The sequence below is a fragment of the Pseudophryne corroboree genome, chromosome 3 (assembly GCF_028390025.1).
Source record: "Pseudophryne corroboree isolate aPseCor3 chromosome 3, aPseCor3.hap2, whole genome shotgun sequence".
NCBI classification, from domain to species: Eukaryota; Metazoa; Chordata; class Amphibia; order Anura; family Myobatrachidae; genus Pseudophryne; species Pseudophryne corroboree.
The window spans coordinates 45,292,620-45,300,690 of NC_086446.1; the positions used below are offsets into that span (position 1 = coordinate 45,292,620).

The 8,071-nt window shown below is 51.0% G+C and overlaps 1 protein-coding gene across 1 annotated transcript in view; it reads right to left on the reverse strand.

Annotated features, from left to right (window-relative positions):
* Window positions 1–7,863, reverse strand: part of LOC135057138 (zinc finger protein 16-like) — a 130,010-nt gene extending 122,147 nt beyond the window's left edge. The window contains exon 1 of the mRNA XM_063963034.1: window positions 7,494–7,863. The gene's annotated coding sequence lies outside the window, so the exon portion shown is untranslated. The remainder of the gene's footprint in view (window positions 1–7,493) is intronic.
* Window positions 7,864–8,071: the final 208 nt, after the last annotated feature.

The following is an 8,071-nucleotide window of genomic DNA, read 5'->3' on the forward strand; positions in this document are numbered from 1 at the left end:
CCCCTGTTAGGTTATATAGAGGAGGCACCGCAACACATCCTGGGACAGTCTAAAGCTTTAGCCTGTTGGTGCCTCTGCATCAAGAGCCATCTCTACACCCCGATGAATTCCCTGTGGAACACAGTGTGCCCCGCTGCAGAAATAATAATATCACATATCAGTGTGTGCCGGGTGCTGTGTTATTCCCCCTCATATAGCGGTCCCCTCTCCCCTATATAATACTACTACCACATATCAGTGTGTGTCGGAAGCTGTGTAAATCCTCCTCATATTTCACTGTACAGTCCCCTCTCCCCTATATAATAATACCACATATCAGTGTGTGCCGGGTGCTGTGTTATTCCCCTCATATATCACTGTACGGTCCCCTCTCCCCTATATAATAATACCACATATCATTGTGTGCCGGGAGCTGTGTTATTCCCCCTCATATATCACTGTACGGTCCCCTCTCCCCTATATAATAATAATACCACATATCAGTGTGTGCCGGGAGCTGTGTTATTCCCCCTCAATATCACTGTACAGTCCCCTCTCCCCTATATAATAATAATACCACATATCAGTGTGTGCCGGGGCTGTGTTATTCCCCATCATTTATCACTGTACGGTCCCCTCTCCCATATATAATAATAATATCACATATCAGTGTGTGCCGGGAGCTGTGTTATTCCCCCTCATATATCACTGTACGGTCCCCTCTCCCCTATATAATAATAATATCACATATCAGTGTGTGCCGGGAGCTGTGTTATTCCCCCTCATATATCACTGTACGGTCCCTTCTCCCCTATATAATAGTATTTTAATTACCTACCAGTAAATCCTTTTCTCGTAGTCCGTAGAGGATGCTGGGGTCCATATTAGTAACAATTAATAATTAGTATAGACGGGTCCACCAGGAGCCATTGACACTAAGAGCTTAAGAGTGTGGGCTGGCTCCTCCCTCTATGCCCCTCCTACCAGACTCAGTCTAGAAACTGTGCCCGAGGAGACGACATACTTCGAGAGAAGGAATTACACAGATAGTGGTGAGATTCATACCAGCTCACACAACATACAAATCTGGCCAACATGCCGGAAAACTCAACAACAGCTGAAACAGTAAATAACGCAGAACTTACCTAGGAACCAGACAGTACTGAACTATGAAACCAACGCAGGAAAACGAAGCGCTGGGCGGGCGCCCAGCATCCTCTATGGACTACGAGAAAAGTATTTACCGGTAGGTAATTAAAATACTATTTTCTCTTACGTCCTAGAGCAGGGGTGGGGAACCTTTTTTCTACCGAGGGCCATTTGGATATTTATAAAATCCTTTGGGGGCCATACAAAAATTTTAAACGTAAAAAAATTACCCTGCCCCCCAGTAGGTCTGCCCCTTAGAGCTACTGTGTGTGCACGCGCCCCAAAAAATGGGTGTGGCCAGTTAAAATGGGAAGTGATACACATATGCCCCCAATAGTGCGGTGCCAGATCCACAATTGCCCCCACAGTGCCAGGTATACAAATGCCCCCACAGTGCCAGGTATACAAATGCCCCCACAGTGCCAGGTATACAAATGCCCCCCACAGTGCCAGGTATACAGATGTCCCCACAGTGCCAGGTATACAGATGCCCCTCACAGTGACAGATATACAAATGCCCCCACAGTGCCAGGTATACAGATGCCCCCACAGTGCCAGGTATACAAATGCCCCTCACATTGACAGGTATACAGCCCCCATAGTGCCAGGTATACAGATTCCCCCACAGTGCCAGGTAAACAAATGCCCTCCCCTCCGTGCTGCTCACCGTGGACGCGACGGAGGAGAGCGCGGCTGTCGGGTGAAAGCGGCGTCGTGTAGTACTTCAAATCAGCCGCCGGTTCGAGAGCCAATCAGAGCTCGCGGACTGGCAGCCGCGGCTCCTGATTGGCTGCCGGTCCGCGAGCTCTGATTGGCTCACGGACCGGCGGCTGGTTTGTACTACACGCCGCTGCTCCCATTCTACAGCCGCGCTCTCCTCCGTCTCCCTGTTCTGACAGCTGAGACACGCTGCCGCCCGACTGAGCGGCAGCTTGTCTCACTGACACAAGCTGGTGGGCCGGACCAAACGGCTTCGCGGGCCGGAAGTTCCCCACCCCTGTCCTAGAGGATGCTGGGGTCCATGTTAGTACCATGGGGATGTACCAAAGCTGTTAGTACAGGAGGGAGAGCGTGCAGGCTCCTGCAACACTGCTTGACCAAACTTGAGGTCATCAGAGGCCAAAGTATCGAACTGGTAAAACTTAGCAAACGTGTTCGAACCAGACCAAGTAGCAGCTCGGAAAAGCTGTAAGGCTGAGACACCCAGGGCAGCCGCTCAGGAAGAACCCACTTTACGAGTAGAGTGGGTCTTAACCGATTTCGGACACGGCAATTCTGCCGTAGAATACCCATGCTGGATAGTGAACCTTATCCAGCGCGAAATCGACTGCTTAGAAGCAGGAAACCCAATTTTCTTGGGATCGTAGAGGACAAAGAGAGAGTCAGTTTTTCTATGACGAGCTGTCCTCTTCATATAGATCTTCAAAGCCCTGACAACATCCAAGGCCTTTGAAGCAATTGAGTCAGTAGGCACTGGCACCACAATAGGTTGGTTGATATGGAAAGCCGATACAACCTTAGGCAGGAACTGTGGACGAGTCTTCATGGAAGATCAGATAAGGACTTTTACAAGATAAAGCCCCCAATTCCGACACGCGTCGGGCAGAAGCCAAGGCCAACAAAGGGACCGCCTTCCATGCGAGAAACTTGATGTCAGCCTCCAGTAGAGGCTCAAACCAAACAGACTCTAGGAACTGCAACAGCACATCTAGATCCCAGGGTGCCGTTGGTGCCACAAAGGGAGGCCGGATGTGCAGAACCCCTTTCAAAAAGGTCTGAACCTCAGGGAGGACAACCAACTGTTTCTGAAAAAAGATGGACAAAGCAGAGATTTGGACATTGATAGATCCCAATCTCAGGCCCACATCCACTCCCGCTTGCAGGAAAAGGAGAAAAGTTGAAACTCCACTGTAGGAAATTTTAATTCACACCACGAAACATATTTCTTCCAAATACGGTGGTAATGCTTTGACGTTACCCCCTTCCTAGCCTGAATCAGGGTAGGAATTACTTCACTCGGGATACCTTTCCGAGCTAAGATCTGGCATTCAACCGTCATGCCGTCAAACATATCCGTGGTAAGTCTTGATAGGCGAACGGCCCCTGCAGTAGCAGATCCTCCTGAACAGGTAAGGGCTTTGGATCTTCCAGAAGTAGATCCAGTAGATCCGCATACCAAGCCCTCCTTGGCCAATCCGGAGCAATGAGGATTGCCAGAACCTTTGTTCTTCTTACCAGCCGAAGAACCTTTGGAATCAGAGGAAGTGGAGGGAACACATACAGTGACGGGAACACCCACGGTGTTACCAGTGCGTCCACCGCCACTGCCTGAGGGTCTCTTGACCGGGAACAGTACCTGCCCAGCTTCTTGTTGGGGCGGGAGGCCATCATGTCTACGTGAGGAACCCCCCACCAACCGGTTACCTCCTCGAACACCTCCGGATGGAGGTCCCACTACCCTGGATGTAGATCGTGTCTGCTGAGGAAGTCTGCTTCCCAGTTGTCTACCCCCTGAATGAAGATTACTGACACAGCTACAGCGTGCCATTCCGCCCAGTGGAGGATTCTTGACACCTCTGACATTCCAGCCTTGCTCTTCGTTCCGCCTTGTCGGTTTATGTAGGCCACAGTGGTCACGTTGTCCAACTGCACCTGAAAAGCCTGACCCTGTACATGTGCTGCTAGCAGAAGGGTGTTTTACACAGCCCTTAGCTCCAGGATGTTTATTGGGAGAAGGGATTCTTGATTTGACCACCTTCCTTGAAAGGTTTCCCCCCAGAACGACTGCTCCCCAACCTCTTAGACTTGCATCTGTGGTTAAAAGGATTAAGTCCTGAATTCCGAACCTTCGGCCTTGCAGAAGGTGCGGAAGTTGTAGCCACCAGAGGAGTGAGATCCTGGCTTTCGGAGACAGGCGTATCCTCTTGTGCATGTGTAGGTGAGAGCCTGACCACTGGTCCAAGAGGTCCAGCTGAAAAGGTTGAGCATGAAACATGCCGTACTGCAGAGCCTCGTAGGCGGCAACCATCTTCCCCGGCGGCAACCATCTTCCCCAGCGGCAACCATCTTCCCCAGAAGGCGGATGCACTGATGAACGGATACCGGGTAGGCTTTAAGACATCCCGGACCATTGTTTGAATCACCAATGCTTTCTCCACCGGGGGAAATATCATCTGCACTTCCGTGGCGAGAATCATTCCCAGGAAAGACAGCCTCCTTGTCGGCTCCAGATGAGACTTTGGAAGGTTCAGGATCCAACCGTGCTTCCTGAGCAGCTGTGTCGTGAGCGCGATGGATCGCAACAACCTCTCCCTGGAAGACGCCTTGATCAGAAGATCGTCCAGATATGGAATTATGTTCACACCCTGTTTGTGGCGGAGAACCATCATCTCCGCCATCACCTTGGTGAAGATCCTAGGTGCTGTGGAGAGATCAAACAGCAGCGCCTGGAAATGATAGCGATCGTCCAACAGTGCAAAACTGAGATATGCCTGATGCGGCGAATAAATGGGAATGTGGAGATAAGCGTCCTTGATGTCCAGAGACACCAGGAAATCCCCCTCCGATAGCTCTTAGAGATTCCATCTTGAATTTGAACTTCCTGAGATAAGGGTTCAAAGACTTTAAGTTTAAAATAGACCGTACCGAACCATCCGGTTGTGGTACCACAAAAAGGTTCGAATAATAACCCTTGTTCCACTGCTGAGGTGGAACTGGAACAATGACCTCTGACACCACCAATTTTCTAATGGCCTCCAGAAGAATTGTTCTGTCTGCCAGCAGAGCTGGCAAGCCTGACTTGAAGAAACCGTGAGGTGGGGGATCTTGAAACTCCAGTCTGTACCCCCTGGACACTATTTCCAGAACCCAGGGGTCCAGGCCAGAGGACACCCAGACGTGGCTGAACTTTTGGAGTCTTGTACCCACCTGACCCTCCTCCAGGCCTAGCTGCCCACCGTCATGCGGAGGACTTAGGGGTATCAGAAGCGGGCTTCTAGGTTTGGGAACCTGCGGGAGCAGGTTTCTTTCCTTTGGCACGACCACCTCTGAAGAAGGTGTTCGAAGGCTTGTTCTTTCTAGGCCTCGCCGGACAAAAGGACTGTGACGTGGCTGGTGTAAAAGGCTTCTTCGTAGCCGGTGCAGCTGAGGGGAGAAAAGGAGACTTACCCGCGGTAGCCGTGGCAATCCACGCATCCAGCGACTTCCCAAAGAGAACCTGACCTGTATAGGGTAGGCCCTCCACGCTCTTCCTGGATTCCGCGTCCGCAGACTATTGGCGCAGCCAGAGACCCCTGCGAGCCGAGACGGACATGGAAGAGATCCCCGCAGCCAAGGAACCCAGGTCCTTCATGGAATCTACCAGGAACCCTGCAGAATCCTGAATATGGCGTAAAAATAAATCAACGTCACCTCTATCCAGCGGAGTCGACACCAATCCAAGCACAAGCTATAGTAGGCCGTAATATAGCCCCGGAAGCCGTGTAAATGGTTTTAGCGTAGCATCCACCTTGCGATCTGCCTGGTCCTACAATGCGGTAGATCCCGGGACCGGCAACACCACCTGTTTGGACAGCCTGGAGACAGATGCATTGACTATCGGCGGGGACTCCCATTTCTTTTTATCTTCCTCTGGGAAGGGAAAAGCAACCAAGACCCTCTTAGGGATCTAAAATTTATTTCCCAGAGTTTCCCAGGCTTTATCAAAGATAGCGTTTAATTCTTTGGATGCCGGGAAGGTGAGGGGGGGGGGGGGCTTCTTATTATCTCTAAAAAAGGCCTCCTCCACCTGCTCAGGACCTGTGTCAGAAATATGTAGAAAATCCCTTACAGCTTCAATCATCAACTGCACCACCTTAGCAAGTGATGCCGTCCCCCTCAACACATCCCCGTCACCGTCTGCAGTGTCAGAGTCGGTGTCCGTGTCATCCTGCATAAGCATTGCAAGTGCACGTTTTTGAGAATGTACCGCAGGGGACTCCGAGGAAGCAGTATCAGACCATACAACCATAGAGGATTGTAGGACCTGAGTGGCATGCTCAGTCCTAGCAACCATATCAGAAGTCTGAGAAATAGTCCTTCCCTGGAGAGACTAACCATTCTGGCTCTCTAGCTGGGATCTGCGCTACAACAGTGCAATCCTGATGACATGGTATAGAGTCTTCCTGGGAAGACAAATCCACTGCAGCATATGAAACAGTGTCCATAGACGTTGTCACACACACCAAACACCCCAAAAACACACAGGGTATTTACTAGACAGAGTTTCCCCCAAGAATGGCAGAGAGACACAGAGATCGGAGCCAACCCACACACAGTGTTATTACAGTATAGGGAGACCCTAAACCCGTGCTGACTGTGTCTCTTAATAGGTGACACAGCCTACATACAGCTCACCTCCCTTCTTCAACCCCCTGGTACCGTACAGATAGCTGGAGTTGCTCTGGAGGGACCTGGACATCCACTGGCAGTGATTGCAGGCAGGACAAATGGCGCTGAACGCTGCTGGGTCCGCTAGGAGAAGCTCCGCCCCTTCAATGGTGCTGTCTTCCCGTTCTTGAAGATTATACTGGCCTGAGGAAATTTGTGCTGGCTGAGATTCGCGGACCCCGACAGGCTGGAAATGGTCAGTGTAGGGTTCTGTGATGGCTCAGGGCGCCCATCACAGCGCCGCACCGCAGTACCGCTGAGCCGCCCAGGAGCGCAGTTAATACCGTGTTCCCACCCTTAAGCCGCCCTCTTCACCCTGACCCCCTGCTTGTAAGGGAGGACAGTGACTAACTCGCCACACTTCAGCTCTGTGAGGGGGTGGCGGCTGGCTGCCGGGGTGAGCGTTCCCCTGTGGCGGGGCGCGATCTGTCCCCTCTGGAGCTCAATGTCCATTCAGCGGAGGCAGTGGCTCAAGACCCCGCAGGGCGCACACTGCTCTCCCCCTGTTGCCAGCAGCCTCCCTGTAACATAACAAACTCTAAAAAAAACTTTTACTAGAGAAGCTCTGTAGAGCTCACCTAGCTGTGACGGGCTTCTCCGGGCACATTCTCTAAACTGAGTCTGGTAGGAGGGGCATAGAGGGAGGAGCCAGCCCGCACTCTTAAAGTGCCAATGGCTCCTGGTGGACCTGTCTATACCCCATGGTACTAATATGGACCCCAGCATCCTCTAGGACGTAAGAGAAAATAATAATACCACATATCAGTGTGTGCAGGGAGCTGTGTTATTCCCCCTCATATATCACTGTACGGTCCCCTCTCCCCTATATAATAATAATACCACATATCAGTGTGTGCCAGGAGCTGTGTTATTCCCCTCATATATCACTGTACAGTCCCCTCTCCCCTATATAATAATATCATATAGAGTTAAGTTACCTGTTTTAATGAAGATCTCCAAAATGGCGGTTGAGGACTCCCTAACTCCGCCCCCTCTTCTACGTCACTCCTTGAGGCTCTGACAACCTATCACGTATAAGAGACTACAGGAAAATGGCCGCAGCACATATGAGGACACTGATAGTAGCTACAGTTGATTACTCTAGTGATGACCTTTGTGATGCAGCTGCCACTATCTACAAGACGTCCGGAGTATTATCAGCCGCCTGATTGGCTTCTCGGTGCGTCAGTCACAGCACTAAAAGGGATGGGGCGGTAGCTGTAGCCATAGTGAGAGTGAGTGGGAGGAGCCGGGAAAAAAGCTGTGAGATGCGATTGGCTGATGTGCGGTGAGCGGGAGGGGACAGCTGCGGGGTGGGCATGTCAGTAGGATAATAGGCGGTAGAGCAGCAGGGACAGTAACCATGGCTACAGAAAGACGCTGAGGAGACGCTTGCACATGGCAAACTTTACTATATAACATTTATGTCAGTTCTTCCATGGAAGTGATGGCATAAAAGGGCTATTATAGTAATAATATTAGTGTTACACCTGCGTTAAACTGAAAGGAAACATCT